Source organism: Myotis daubentonii, chromosome 14 (assembly GCF_963259705.1).
Source record: "Myotis daubentonii chromosome 14, mMyoDau2.1, whole genome shotgun sequence".
In the NCBI taxonomy this organism is placed as follows: Eukaryota; Metazoa; Chordata; class Mammalia; order Chiroptera; family Vespertilionidae; genus Myotis; species Myotis daubentonii.
This window is the reverse complement of record NC_081853.1, coordinates 7,429,304-7,445,680: the sequence shown is the minus strand read 5'-3', so window position 1 is coordinate 7,445,680 and position 16,377 is coordinate 7,429,304. Positions and strand designations below refer to the sequence as shown.

At 45.6% G+C, this 16,377-nt stretch overlaps 1 pseudogene; it reads right to left on the bottom strand.

Moving 5' to 3' along the window:
• Window positions 1-1,695: 1,695 nt before the first annotated feature.
• Window positions 1,696-7,099, bottom strand: LOC132215356 (DNA-(apurinic or apyrimidinic site) endonuclease 2-like; annotated as a pseudogene).
• Between the last annotated feature and the right edge of the window lie 9,278 nt (window positions 7,100-16,377).

The following is a 16,377-nucleotide window of genomic DNA, read 5'->3' as shown; positions in this document are numbered from 1 at the left end:
AGGGAAAAGAGATAACTCTGTTGAAAAACACAAGAAAAACCACACATACTCAGCAAGCTCATACTTGGCCTTCTGAACGCAAGCCATGTGTTGGTGGAGAGAAAGGACAATACTGAGACCAGTGCTCAGGGATATGCTCAGGAGCTTCCTCGACGCACTGTGTCAGCCCGGCCACGTTTCTTTCCCGCTGGCTCAGTTCTGTTATCTTAAAAGTGATCGGATCGGGCTATGCCACCCTGCATGTTCATTGCTGCTCCTTATAGAGCTCACCTGGGACTTGGGCTGAGAAAAACAACAGGACCTCTCACAAGCTCAGTGGGAAGAAACTGATCAATGAGTAATGCCTGCTCTGAGCAAGCGAACAAGGAATGACCAAGTAGTTCCATTTGTTTGCAAATTCCTGAGCTAGAGGATCTCTGACGACATTGGCTATTAAATATTTCCTCCTGCAAACATTTATAAAATTGATTTTAGAAAGAGGAGGAAAGATAGGGAGAAATGTCGATGTGAAAGAGAACCATCGATCAGTTGCCTTCCGAATGTGTATGGGACAATGCTCCAACCAACTGAGCCACACTGGCCAGGGCTCAAAGGGTCTTATTATGGGGTAAGCTGAGAGAGACATAGACTGATTACTAGGTTTACTATTGCTATTTTGGAGTCTTTTAAAAGCTTGAAGTATGCATTTATTTTCGTGGTCTTGATAACAACATGCAGGACAAGCTCTGAGGAAAAGAAAACTGTGCCTGGATTTAAAAGAAATTCCGTGTGAGATGTCTGACAGGTTGGCAGTGATTTATGAAAGGATTCCTCTGTTTGGTCAGAACATAGATTGCTGTTCCACTCGGACCCTTTATCTGAAACAGATGCCCAATCCCTAAATCAGGCACGCCGCCGTGAGGAGGGTGGCATTTTTGTGTAAATTGTTGTGGATCTGGGAAGTGATATTGTAGATGAACACATTGTTATTGGCATAGAAGTCATTTCACCAGTCATCTGTCTGGGTGATTTCCCCCATTCTCCAGGGATGGCTTGGTCATGAGGAAAGAGTGGACCATTCTGTGGAGAAACCTGGTTTGACGGGATGGGGGAGTGGCTCCTTCCCAGCCCATTGAACTAGCACCACTGGGCTTCAGTTTCACATGTAAATCCCTAAAAGGAAGCTGGATTAAAGTATCCTATAGAGCTCACAGAGGGAATACATTCTGTTTCCCTGTTCCCCTTTAGGTCATTGAGCTCTTAATTCAGTGGTCAACTTTCTATTTCCCATTTTAAAAATGAAAATGTCACTGTTTTCATCAGTGCTTGGTTCTTTGATAGTTTTTGATAGTCTGCTAATGATCATCCTCTTTGTACTGGAAAGCAGCAAGCTCATTCCTTTATTCGTTGGTTCAGTAAAAAGTATGCATTGAATTCCCTGGTTGAGAGTAGGACACACGGCTAGCTCCCTGGTTACAGTGGTCATAGGCCATGCCCTGTCCTCAAGGTTTATAACCCAGCATGACACCAGAAATATGTTCAAAACGAAAGGTGTTTTTTTATTATTTTATTTTGCACTAAAACAAAAACACAGACTTTATTGAGGCACAGATACACTTCCCAGCAAGGAAGGGAAGGGTTTACAGTGCCCAGAACAACTGGTTCCTGTGTGCTTCTCACAGGAAGGTGGGAAGTGGGTGGGGACTGGCTGCAGCATTAAGGCCCAAGCAGCTCCCCAATGAGGAGCTAGGCAGGAAGAGAGGGGAGAGAGGCCTTAGAGGAGGAAGAGAGGAGGAAACAGAAGGGTCCTGAGGAAGGGGAAGGAGGAGGAGGAGGAGGAGGAGGAGGGGTGGGGAGGGGAAGAAAGCCTTGCGGGAGGACGTGGCAGTGTAGGAAGGTGCTGGCCTCAGCTCGCGTACAGGGCTGACCAGCAGACCTCCCTGCACTGGGTGTGCCCAGCTGGGCCTGCTCCAGAGGAAGAAGTTGCCGCGGGACGAGGGGTCCGTGGAAGGACTCCGGGCCTGGAACACATGTACACGTGGTGGCCTTGGTTGGGTCCTGGCTTCTTCACAGTTCATGTCACACATGGCTCCCTGTGGCCCCTGCAGAGGGTCATGGGCAGGGGGCCCCCAGCACAGACTTCCAGAGTGAGGTCCTTGCCTCCTTCTCACCCTAGACCCCTGAAACCTTGGCCTGCCCCTCCACCCCTTTGCCCACCACCTCATCTTCTGGGGTGCTTGGAGTCACAGGGCACACAGGCTAGGAAGCTCCAAATTGGGAGGAGCTTGGGGATGGCTGGAGGGTGGCTGGAAGTAGCTCATCGGTTTTTGGCCTCTGCTGGAGCCAGCCTGACTAGGCGGAGGCCTGGTCGAGCGCACATGGGCTTTGTTTTGGCGCATCTGTCCCTGGATTTATTGCCGAGCTCAGCGCTGACTGCTTGGGCACCGGCTCTTGTTGGGGATGAACTGAAGTTCAGGACCTCGATCTGGGTGCCTGACAACTCAGGGAGGAAGCTGGGGCAAAGAGGTGGGCCCTGTTTTGCTGGCACAGAGATGTCGACACACTCAAAGCTGCACCCACGGGGCAATGGTCAGAGCCCATCACCTCCGGCAGCAGGAAGGAGGCCTGGGAGGCGTCTAGGACCAGGTCCCGTCCCCAGCACACAGGTAATCGGGAGCCATAGTTCTGATGGCGGGCGCCGATGACTATCGACCAGCAGGTGAAGGCCCCTCCTGCTGTGGGTGGAGGCAGCCGTAGGTATCAATAGAGGCCTGTGTGGGACCCAGCCTGGCAGTCCAGGTTACTGAGCAGGCCGGCATCCACTTGCATCCTGGGTCCTCCTGAAGGCATTCCTGGGGAAGGGGTGGGGCGAAGGGAGAGGCAGAGCTAGATGCCCGGAACAGGAAGGGACTGAGACCAGCTGCTTCATTTTAGCCAAGAAAATGTGTTTGCTCCAAAAACTACAGCTCAAGGTCACACAGCCCAACCCTGGCAGAGCTGGATTCCGTGTCCATCCTTCCTGCTTTGTTGTTTGTGTAATCAAAGCAGTTCTTAGAATTGCTCCCCAAGAGAATGGGAAAGAGGAAGCTAAAGGTGGCTGCCTCTAGAAAGCAGGGCTGGGGCTGGGATTAGGAAGACTGCTGGCACTATTTGGCTTATCTTGTGTCAAAGTCCTCACCGCCCATGCCACTCATTCAATGCAACAAGTGTTCAAAGAACACTGATGACATGCCAGATAGGATGCTAGGGACAACGCGGGGACCTGCGCTCGCTCTTGGGATCAGTGAGACTTCTAGGAAATGATCTGGAGCTGAAACGTAAGGGCTGAGCCGCAGTAACCCAGGCAGAGGCTGTGATGGGCCTGTGGAGGGAGGAGATCCCGAGGGGAGGCCAAACGGGGGGCCAGAGTAGCAGCAGGAGATGACCACTGTAGTTTGTGCAAGGAGATGATGGCCGCTTAGACTAGGGGAGCACCAGAGGAGACAGAGAAAAATGGAATGCAGAGGTGATGTGGAGCTGGGCTCTACACTACTTGCTGAGCAATTGAATGTGGGAAAGGAGGGGAGGGGAGGAAGGACAACACTAACAATTCCCCGGCTCTGGGAGGAGCAGCCCAGAGGATGATGGTGCCATTTGGGGAGATGAGAAGCCTAGAAAAGCCGGTCTTGTGGGAAGTGGGCACATCCTGCTACTCTGGACAGTGTTTGTCATGTGACCAGGGACTGTCAGTTCTCTTTCCTGGAAGAAAGAAGGTAGGAGGTGCACGTATCTAGGAGAGCGCTGGACTAAGGAGAGAAGGCATAATGGTCCATGACACTGTCCCCGGAAGCAGAAAGAACCGTCTGAATGAATGTCTGCTGAGGAATAAGGTTGGGGGGGAAAGAAGGCTCATACTTTGCAGTGTACACCCGCTTCTCCACCACCGTTATCTCATTTCTGCTCATTTTCTAGGTGGGAGTTTCCATGGCTCTTCTGCAAACTAATCAAGGGATCTTCCTAGAGGCCCTTCTTGAGCCAAGCCCAGCTGAGCTGAGCTGTGCCAGCATAAGTTACTGACACCCCCAGCCGCCCCCCCCCCCCACCCGCCAGGAGGGGAACTGGCCTGCAGGGCAGTGGCTCTCAAACCTGACTGTACAATAAAATCAGCCTGGGAGCTTTTGAAATGTACTGCTACCCTGGCCTACACTCAACAGTTTCTGATTTAATTGGTCAAGGTATTGATATTTTTGCAAAAGCTCCTTGTTCTAATGTGCTGTTGGGTTTTGAGAACCAATTGCCTAGAAGGACTCAGAAATGAGAGGTTCATGCAAGCAAAAAGACAGAAGGGAGGGGATGCCCACCAATTCAGGGTATGATGAGGAAAGCCAAAATCAGAATTACTTTTCAATGGCAGAGAGAAGATGACCTGGCAAGAGTGGACCGTGTGTAGGGGGACTGAGGACTAAAACAGAGGCTGGGGACAGACCAGAAAGAGCCTTGAAAGCCAGGCCTGGAAAGCCAGAGGTCAGAGGGAGGCATTGAAGGTTCCTGAGCAGGAGACATAGTGAATTAGGAAGTGATCAAGGCAATGTGATGTTCAAGGCGCATGAAATCTGGCTCCCGAAGCAGCCCACCTCCTGCCCCTCACCTCCCTTCCCAGGTCACCCCTAATAAGAACAGGACTTGCAGCTCTCTCTGCACATCAGGCGAATTCTCCACCTGCAGCCTTTTCTCATGCTAGAGGGCTTTGCTCCCCTCGCCCCAAAGCTCTACTCCACTCACCTTTGAAGATTCCCACAGTCCAGATGCCTCTCCTGAAGTCCATGGGCCCAGGAGTGCCACTTCTGACTCCCCAGCTGCCGGGGCTACCACCTCTGCCTCAGCCCTGAAGACACCATTCTATGAGGGGCTGTCATGTGTCCGTAGCCCACCATGCAGAGAGCTCTGAGGGGCCAAGAGCCAGAACTGGTGGTGACTGGTCCCCAGTCTGTGACTCAAGGCCAAGCCAAAGGTAGGGGCAGTGACGTCCATTGAATGAATAACCAATCCTCAGTGCATTGAGAATAGTATTTCCTACTAAGCTCTGTTTCTCCATGAAGGAAGCTGCGCCTGGGCAAACAAACAAACAAACAAACAACAAAACAGCATTGGTTGGGTGGCTGAGCCAAACCACAGTCAGGAGTGAGGTCAGGGGCCTAGCAGAGCCTTGCCAGGTCACCTGCATCCCAGTGATCAATGGGGCAGGGACTGTGTTCAGGTCCCCAGAATGATCACATGGGGCTGTGTTCAGGACACATAGAATGATCACCTGGGGCTGTGTTCAGATCACATAGAATGATCACATGGGGCTGTGTTCAGATCACATAGAATGATCACATGGGGGCTGTGTTCAGGTCCCCAGAATGGTCATGTGGCTGCAAGCCGCTGAAGGGCTTTGGCCAGGATCGCAGCAAGCAATGGATGGACACCTTAAAGGCCAGCCTCTCGGCTTCCCGGGCCGGGGTGGGGACAGTACACATGGACTAGGGTCAAGATCTTCCCTTCCCTTTCCATGTGCAGATCTTGTGTGGCTGAGGAGGGTCCAACCCTCAGTATCCAGAGCCCGAAGCTCCTCTTGTTTCCATAGCAACTCATGTCCCCCTGCTGAGTGGCAAGTAGACACTCAGGCCTAATTCAGCAGCCATGGGGGTAGTTGTGCTGTCCTTACCCCAATAGCCGCTATGCTTGAGTCTGAAGCTGAAATAGGAGGTGTAGGCTGGGCTCTGTACCTGGTCACCTTGCTGTCCCAATGGCCGTGCCCAGCGTGCCCAAAATGCGAGCAGTGGTCTGGCAGTACAGCGTTGGCTCTGGACCGCACTAATGGTCCAGCTCACCCCACGCAGCACCTGGAGGGCAAACTGCTGGTGCCTCGCACCCCAGAGCCCAGAGACAAGGGGCGCTCCAAGCCGCAGGGCCTGGCGTCCTGCGCACTTGCACGGGCGTTCTCTGAGATTCATGCATTTTAGACGATGTTAAATATTCTCTTTATTTTGATTGTGGTATTTGAGTTGGTCATATATTCAGATGATTCAGAAATAAAAAAAAGTTTTATTCTAACTCCTGACCCCACCTACCCAATTTCCCACCTTCAGCCTCTTATAAAAAACCACTCTTGTTGTCTGTATAGCCTTCTAGCATTAATTTTTGTGCAGATATAAACAAACATAAATATATTCCCTTTTTAAGTTTTTAAAAAAATCTTTATTGTTGAAAGTATTACATAGGTCGTCCTTTTTCCCCATTAACCTCTTCCAGCCTGCTCCTGTCCCCCACTGTCCCCCCTCCCCAGGCCCTCACCACCCCATTGTCCATGTCCATGGATTATGCATATATGCATACAAATTCATTGGTTGATCTCTTCCTACCCACCTTCCCCAGCCTTCCCTCTGAGGTTCAACAGTCTGTTCATGCTTCTATGACTCTGGGTCTATTTTTGATCATCAGTTTATTTGGTTCATTAGATTCCACATATTAGTGAGATTATGTGATACTTCTCTTTCTCCAACTGGCTTATTTCTCTTAGCATAATACGCTCCAGGTCCATCCATGCTGTTGCAAATGGTAAGAGTTCTTTCTTTTTTAATGCCCCATAGTATTCCATTGTGTAGATGCACCACAGCTTTTTTATGCACTTACCTGCTGATGGGCACTTAGGCTGTTTCCAAATCTTAGCTATTGTAAATTGCGCTATGAACATAGGGGTGCCTATATCCTTTCTGATCGGTGTTTCTGTTTTTTTAGGATACATTCCTAGAAGTGGGATCACTGGGTCAAATGGGAGTTCCATTTTTAATTTTTTGAGGAAACTCCATACTTTTTTCCATCATAAATATATTCTTATCCCCCCCTTTTACATAGAAATTGGGGTACTGTATGGATTATTTTTGCATCCTGCCATTTTCATGTGCTAGCTGTCCTGAGATATTTTCACAGGGCGTGGAGAACTGCATTCTCTTTTTCACAGCTGTGTACTATTGTGTGAATACACCATGGTTTATTTATCCGCCCCTCTCCACATGGACACGGGTGTTTCCGGCCTCTCGCTCACCCATGCGCACCACTCTGCAAACAGTAATGGGATTTACCTGTCACTTGACTTCATGCTGGTTTAAGTGTAGCTGTAAAAAAAATTCTCAGGGGTGAAATTGCTGAGTTAAAAAGTAAATGCATTTTTAATTTTGATAGGATTTGCCAACGAGCTCCCCAAAGGATCGTACCATTTTGCTTTCTTGGCAGCAATTCATGAAAGAGCTGACTTCCGCTCTTTATTACAGAACATGTTGTAAAATTTTTGGACTGGATTTTTGCCAACTTGATAGGTGAAAAATGATATCCTTACATAGTGTTGACTTGCATTATTCTTATTATAAGTGAGCTCAAACATCCTTTCATATGGGTAAGAGACCTACTTATTTTTCTGTGACCTGTTACTATTTCTTGATGATATTTCTATTGCTTTTTTGATATTATTTTCTACACAGTGGAAACTTTACTCTCATTTATGAACATTTATTCTAAGGATCTGAGCTAAGTCCTTTCAATAGGTGCATTTGTTTAAACCTTACAGCAAGCCTAAGAGTCGGGTATGGCCACCCAACTCATTAAAACAATGAGACAACTGAGATTCAGAGCACTTAGGTAACTAACTGTAGGCCACACAGCCAGTAAGAGGCAAAACTGATGTTCTGATGTAAGGTTGTCTTATTCCTAACATCTTTCTTCTTAATCGCCAACATCACTGTTTTTCATAGGCAGAGACCAGAATGGATGAATTCAGAGTGGCTTTCATGTCCCAAGCAAATATGACAGAGCAGGGTTTGCTGAGAGCATGCTGGGTGGCCGCGGAGGCCCCGCTGAGATTAGAAACATGTCCTGCCTAATCTGCCCAGTGACTAATCCACAGGAGATTGACTGCACATCCCCTAGGAAAGCTTCCCACCGGGCAGCTAAAGCCAAGAGGAAACAGTAATGACAAGTGGCTGAAACTACACCGGAGAAGGACGACACTGAGTCAGGCATCAAAGACTGTGTGTGGCCACTGGGAGCCAACACAGAACCAAACTTTACCCCATAGTGCACTGGTTCTCAACCTTCCTAATGCAGACCCTTTAATACAGTTCCTCATGTTGTGGTGACCCCCAATTTCATTGTTACAAATTGAACATAATTAAAGCATAGTGATTAATCACAAAAACAGTATGTAATTATATATGTGTTTTCCAATGGTCTTTGGCGATCCCTGTGAAAGGGTCATTCAATCCCCAAAGGGGTCGCGACCCACAGGTTGAGAACCGCTGCTAGTGGCTTCCCATTAGGAGCCCAGAAAAACATTAAGTATTGCTGCTCCTTTTGCTCCTGCCATCTCACCTGGTTCTTCCTCAAACAGCGTGGCCCGCACTCAGAGCTCAGTTCTTGGGAAGGGTCGTTCCCCGTCTCAGCTGTCATCTCTGTTTAAAGTTGCTTGTGCTGTGGATGAAAAATAGAGCTGGCCCCAAAGAGAAAAAGAGTTAAAACTGTGGCTCGTTTTTGGCGTTTGACAAATCTGCAAGATTCGATGCAAGTGCATTACCAGATGATTAAGACCCTGGGTTTCCCCTCAGAGAGTGTGAGGACAGACTCCCCGAGTAATGGAACCGCGGCCGTTTCCTGCCAGTGCAAAAGTATAGCCAAGATGCCCTTCGCACGCTTTGCACCAGTTGTGCTCTAAAAGCCATCTTCCTCGCAGCAGGCCTCCCGTTTTCTTTCACTTTAGTTTATTGTGACTCAGTAAAGTAGTAAAGCAAGCGAGGGAGCAGGCGTGTTCACGAGCGTGTGCTAACAAGGTCAGGGTGGTGCCTCCTGATCGCCCACAGGAGGGGAGGGCAAGCGGGCTTGGTGTTGCTGAGCATTTGATGAAAGTTTCCATTAGGACACCGACGTTCAGCATTTCCCTTGGATGCAGATGTTCAGAGGCAGAAAAACTCCTGGAAATGGGTTTTCAGCATTGACGGCATAGGGGAGCTGGTGCGTGTAACCAGGAACCTTTCTGAGCTGTAGCCACACCACGGAGCAGAGCGTGGCAAACTTTTCTGTAAAGGGCAGATGGTAAGCAACACAGCTTTAAGGTTTCTGTCACAAGCACTCACCTCTGTTATCCATCATAGTGCACAAGTCGACATAGCCAACACATAAATGAATGGGAATGGCTTTGTGCCAATAAAACTTTATTTGAAAACATAACAGGCAGTGGACAGGATATGGCCAGAGCCATGCAGCAAAACATGAGTGCCTTCCTCCCGGGGTAGGAAATCCTGCTCTGGGCAGTGCCCTCTATACAAATTTCTGAATATGGTTGCCTCCAGCCACAAAAAGAACTAGACACCACCAAAAGGACCATGGGGTGAGTTTTCCTCCAATTCTTTATTTTCATCGTTCTCCTTGCTCTTGTCTCCTTCTATTTTTTATTATTTTTTAATCTTCACCCAAGGATATTTTTCCATTGATTTTCAGATAGAGTGGAAGGAAGGAGGGAGGGAGGAGGAAAGGACAGAGCTAGAGAGAGAAACACTGACGCAAGAGAGAGACATCCATTGGCTGGGGATCAAACTCACAACTGAGGTACAGGCCCTTGGGAATCGAACCTACGACCCTTCAGTCCACAGGCTGATGCTCTAACTACTGAGAAACTGGCCAGGGCTTGTCTCCTTTTAGTCATAAGCCATTTATGTAATACTTTTTCTATCATGTGTCATGGGTCTCTGCTCTTTTCAGTTCTCTTTCTCAGCATTCCGGCTGACCCTGGAGACATTGGGGGAAGAGTGGGTTCAGGGCTCATTCACACTTGGGTTAAATCTTGGCTCAACCACTTATTTAAGAAGCTGCTTGACTACTGGGATTGTGCTTGTTCATCTTTTGAATGAGGCTTGAGGTAGATATTCCATAAAGTTACGATGATGTTTATGAGTCGGAATGAAGCTTCACAAGTTACTATTCGATAAGTACTGAAAAATATACAAAATAAGTCTAAATGGTTACTACTAGTTAGTAGTCTCTGGCATTCTCTCTACTTTTATGAGTTTCCCCCCCAGACTTCCATATTTGATAAGGTTGGAAGCAGAGAAGTCCTCTGATGGGAACACATAATTGTTTTGGGCACTGTTAAGCTTGGCTCTGAGTGACAAAACACAAGATAACAGTGGTTAGACCAGAGAAGCTGGGCAGCATGGTGCCTGGATGGAGACCCCTTCCATCCTGCACCTCTCATATCCACATTTTGTCCAAAGTGGCTGCTCTGGCTCTGGGGCAGGTAAACAATTAGAAAGGTCAGGCAGAAAGGGCGAGGAGCAGGAGACTTTGCCAAATCAGCCGGTGGCTCCCACAGATGCTCTCTGACACATAAACCTGCTTTACCTTCCACAGTCACCGCAGTCTCCTTGTGTCTTTGTTTACTTGCTTATTGTCTGTTTCCTTCAATAGAATATAAGCTTCAGGAGTTCAGGGCTTTGTTTTATTTGCACTGTTTCCCTCAAACCGGATACAAGGGCCGGCATGTTGAGGCGCACACCAAGAGTGTTCAGAGTGAATTCCAGAGTAAAGTCATTTCACATGGTCACACTGAAAGAATTAACTCTGTATCCTTTAGAGTGCTCAGTGCACAGTAGATTCTCAGTACAAATACCTGGTGAACACTGGAACAATGAGCAGAATATTAGTCAGCTTGGATTAGTGCCAGGAAACAATAATAATGAACTATAATTACATGCTAAAGAATATGCAAAGTGTTTTACATCCTTTACCTCATTTACCCTTCTACAACCCAAGGATAATAGTTGATAGCAATACTAGAAGCCCGGTGCACGAAATTCATACATAACAGAGTAACCATACATAGGTAGGGTCCCTAGACCTGGCCGGCGATTAGAGCTGATCTATGGAAAGAACAGGGGAGTGATCAGGGCCCCCGTTTGCACCTGCCTTGGTTGGCCTGGTGCCACCTGCTTGCCGGTCCCACCCCCAACCACCAACGCTGGTTGGGGCCTTCAGGCTGGGGAAGCTCCTGGGCGTCTGCTCTCTGGGGGACAGTGTGCGTCGTAGTGACTGGTCATTCCACCATTTGGTTGATTTGTATATTAAGGGTTTTATATAAATAGATTATTACTAGTAGTAGCAGTACTAGTACTAGTTGTAGCAGTACTAGTGGTAGCAGTTCTAGTGGTAGTACAACCCAAACCAAGCTTCGCCTGCCTGCTATCATGAAAGTCAAATGCCTGAGACAGATGCTGGTGAAAAAGGAGAGAGGTTTATTTAAGTGTCGGTTACCTGAGAAGATGGGAGATTCTTGTTGCAAAGCCCATCTCCCCTCTCAGTGCAGGCAGAGGTTTTATAAGAGGCAGAAGGAAACCAGAACAAAGAAATCTAGGGGAGGGGGTTGAAAAGGCTATCTATGTGCAGACCAGCTCAGTCCATTTCAATAAGGACTTCTAAATTGGTCAAGTGATGGTATGGTGTGCATCATACTGGTCTTCATTATCCTGCTTCTACCGTTAAAGGTCAGCAAATCTCCTGAAATTGGGATGACTGAAGGTCGAAGTCTGCATCTTCTGAGCTAGTTCTTAGGATTGTTATACAAACATGCTGTTTATCTACAAGTTACATATTAGTCAGAGATAGCATTTAGAGAAACAATGACAAAAGAAAGGTGGGATGGGTTACAGTAGTGGCAGCAGTGCTAGTGGTAGCAGTACTAGTGATAGTAGCAGTACTAGTGGAAGTATTAGCGGCAATAGTAGTGGTAATAGTAATAGCAGTACTAGTGGTAGGACTAGAATTAGTAGCAGTGGTAGTAGTAGCAGCACTAGTGGTAGTAGCAGTAGCAGTAGTAGTGGTAGCTTTAGCAGTATTAGTGGTAGAATTCACAGTACTAGTGGTAGTAGCAGCAGTATAAGTGGTAGTAGCAGCACTAGTGGTAGTAGCAGTAGCAGTACTAGTGATAGCTGTAGCAGTATGAGTGGTAAAATTAGCAGTACTAGTGGGAGTAGCAGCAGTAGCAGCAACAGTCATCTCATTTTAATGATAAGAAAACTAGACTTCAGGGAACTTAAATAACTCGCTCAAAGTCATACCACTGAAAGAACGGTAAAACCAGGCCTTGACTGACCCAGGTGTATCAGATTTTAAGGTCGGTAGTCTTAAACACCAGACTGTATTGCCCACAAAGGACCCTACTAAACGAGGTGGATAGATTGAGGTGATTTCAGGATTCTTGCACTAATTAGAATAAGAGATGTTTGAGGTGCAGTAGCCCAGTCTTTCATATGCGTGGCAAAGACATACAAAGCAGCACTCTGTGAAGGAATTACTTTGTCATCGCCCATTGACTTGACAGTGAGTCTGTCTGAACTTGCTCTATTATTTTATTATGATTAGTGATAGGCATTCAACTCGAATTCAAAGGAAAGTTAATGAAGTGAAGTTTAATAGTTAGCAAAGGAAGAAAAATAAATCAAGCTGGTAGGAAGCTAAACTTAAAGACTTTTTCCAAATGTTTGAAATCACATTTCTTTATAAAGAGCTAAGTGCCTGAACTTTTCTTTAATTAGTTAATTTGGGGGGATATCGTGCAGATAAAAATTATGAAATCATGACCATAGGACAGGTTGAACAACTATAACCATAAAGTGATTTGGAATTCATTTTTTAAAAAAATACAAGTCAAAATACTCCTGTTGGAGGCAGTGTGGGGTATCAGGAGATGTCTGGGACCTAGAAGCAGATACCTCAAACTGAAATGCTGGCTTTGCCACTCCCTGCCTGCGTTGTCAATGTCTCCGCACGTCTCTGAGACTTGGTGTCCTCAATTTAAACAAAAGGGGGGGGTGGTAGGTGGGTTCTAAAATCTCCTCCACTGTTCTGTCATGAAAAATCAAAGAAAAAAATCACTTCACACAGTGTCTGCCCATTATAGGCGCCCTTGAAAAGCTGACTTGGGCTGGGAAACTGCAATATTCCTGATAGCACCATGATGATACATAGCACGTTTCTGGGCTTTTATTAGGAGGCTAGCCAATGCAAATCACTGAGCTCGTTCATTAGTTTTTCTTGGTCAAAGTTGATCTGGTTCTTTTTCTAAATACTTTTTAAAAATCGAGGAGCCCTGGCCGGTGTGGCTCCGTTGGTTGAGCATTATCCCATGCACTAAGAGGACTCTGGTTCAGTTCCCAGTAGGGGCACATGCCCAGGTTGTGGGCTGGATCCCCAGTAGGGGGTATGCAGGAGGCAGTTAATCGATGTTTCTCTCTCTCCCTCCCTTCCCCCTCCTTTCTCTCTAAAAAATCAATAAAAACATTGAAATAAATAATTTTTAAAAATTGAGGAATTGCATACCTACAGCAAAGTTTATAATCTTAAAAACAATGCTCAGTGAAATTTAGGAAATGTGTATGTAGCCATGTACCCCAAGCTAGATCAAATAGAGACTATTTCCCAGGTTTCTTCATAACCCTCCCAACTGGTACCCAAGGGGAACCAGTATTCTTTTCTGTTTTTTGTAACTTTTCATTTTTAAATAATATCAGTCTTACCAAAAAGCTGAAAAAGTTGAAAAAGAATTTCTGCTTACCAACTTCACCCACTTTTCCTAAGTGTTAACATATCCTCTCATCACAGAACAATTGTCAAAACCCGGATATGAACATTGATACAATACTATTAACTAGTCTATAGACCTTATCTCAGTTATTCACCAATGTTCTTTTTCTGGCTCAGGATCCAAGCCAGGTTCACACACTGTATCCTGTTGTCGTATCTCTTTAGTCTTCCTCAACTTGGGACAGTTCCTCTGTCTTTCCTGTCCCCCATGACATTTTAAGAGGCTGGTCCATTGTTGTGTGTCATGTTCCTCAGTTTAGGTTGTGTGACGCTCCCTCACGATTTTTGACAAGGTCATGCATTTTTGACAAGAATGCTACAGAGTGATCTTATGTCCTTCTTTGTGCTACCTGTCTGCAGACACGTGGTAATTCGTGATATTAGCCTTGAGCACATGATAAAGGGCTGTCTGCCAGATTTCCTCAATTGTAAAGCTATTATTTTCTCCCTTCAAATTAATAAATATCTTGCTGGGAGATATTTTGAGACCATGCCAATACCTTGTTACTCATCATGTATTTTCCTGCTTATTTTAGCATCTATTGTTACTGTATGACAAAGGTGGTTTTCTATTTTTATCATCCCTTCTACATTATGAATTGGAATTCTGCTATAAAGAAGAGGGGTCCTTTCTGCATTTATTTCTTTATTTAACTATTAATATCAGCCTGTATACTCATGGAGATTTACTCTATTCTACGTGTTACAATGCATGACTACCAGTAGTTCTTTTACTGCTCAAACTGCCCCTGCTTGGCCATTGGAATGCCTTCGTGCTGGCTCCTGTGTCCTTCACACAGGCCCCCTCACCTTGTGAGCAGTTTCTTGCTTTCTGGAACCATAAGAAGTTCAAGCTCATCCTGTGCTTCCCAGCTTCAGCCTTGGAATCAACCATTTCTTCAAGAAGTCCTGGTTCTTTATTGGGGAGCTACATACTCTCATTGCCACTGGCCCATCACTGTTTTCTTTCTTTTCTCTTTTTTGAAATTACAGTTGACTCACAATATTGTATTAGTTCCAGGTGTACAGCATAGTGATTAGACAATTTGTATAACTTAAAAAGTGTTCTCCCAGGTAACTCTAGTAGCCACCTGATATGTGCATCGTTATTACAGTACTAGTGGCTTGATGCACGAAATTCGTGCAAGGGGCTCAGCCCTCGCAGCCACGGCCTGAGCAGCCCTGGCTTCGTCCAGAAGGTCATCCAGAAGGACGTCTGGTCTAATTAGCATTTTATGCTTTTATTATTATAGAATATTGACTGTATTCCCTGTGCTGTCCTTTTGTCATTGTTTTCATCGCTCTGGATCCTCTGAGCAAAACACTAGGAAATAGATATGTGTATACTAACACACATCTACATCTGTCTGTATGTATGGCTGTGTGTGTGTGTGTGTGTGTGTATAAGTGTAATGCACATCATGGTTTCCTACTGATACCTCTAATGTCAATCCAACACCACAGGATTTATTCTATTCTTTCTCCTTTTCTTATTTATATCTCTTTTCTCTGTCAGTGAGAAACCCATATCTCATCAATAATATATTCACTAACTTGCTCAGTCCTTGAAGACATATATGATAGCCTCAGAATTGCTAATCCATACACATGTTTAAAACAGTTTTTTAGTGTTATAACATAGAGCAAACACTGTTTTCCTGAGTTACTTCAAAAGTTGTTGCACCGCTCACCTGCAGTCATTCTGTTACTCAGGTGTAACACAGGTTCATTTGTTACTATTTCTATTCTGTTTGGCTTCCCCCTTGTCCTGGTTGATTTCAATTATGCGTTTATGTTTTTGAGAATGCAAACATAAACACGGTTCTAAACTCCAGCATCCTGCTCAAGGTCACTCTCCCCACCTCTCTTCCACCTCAAACCCATTTCTCCATCTTTCCGGCCCATTCCCATCTTCTCCTTTGGGGTGCCATACTCATTAGTTTCCATTTTTCCTATCCTGTGTTTCTTCCTTTTAAAAATAAATATATTTTTTAGACCTCAAAGTGAAGGCCTTAACAAGAGATAAGGAAGGCCACTTCATAATACTAAAGGGATCAATACAACAAGAAGATATAACCCTGGTAAACATATATGCACCCAATGTAGGAGCACCCAAATTCATAAAAAAACTCCTGGAAGATATCAAAGGAGAGATCGACAACAATACAATCATAGTAGGGGACTTTAATACACCATTGACAGCACTGGATAAGTCCTATAGACAAACAACCAGCAAAGATACAGCAATCCTAAATGACTCACTAGATCAGATGGACTTAATAGACATCTTCAGAACACTTCACCCCAAAGCCAGAGAATATACGTTCTTCTCAGGTGCTCATGGGACATCTTCAAAAATAGACCACATATTGGGTCACAAGCAAAGTATCCCCAAATTCAAGAAGATTGAAATCATAAAAAGCGTCTTCGCAGACCATGATGGCATAATATTAGAAATAAACTACAATAAAAACAACCCAAAATACTCAAACACCTGGAAGCTGAATAGCATGCTATTAAATATTGATTGGGTTACCAATGAGATCAAAGAAGAAATTAAAAACATCCTGGAAACTAATGACAATGAAAACACAACAATCCAAAACCTATGGGACACATTGAAAGCAGTCCTGAGAGGGAAGTTTATAGCTCTACAGGCCTATCTCAAAAAACAAGAAAAAATGGTAGTAAATCATCTAACTCTACAACTCAAAGAATTAGAAAGAGAGCAACAAGAAAACCCCAGAGTGAGCA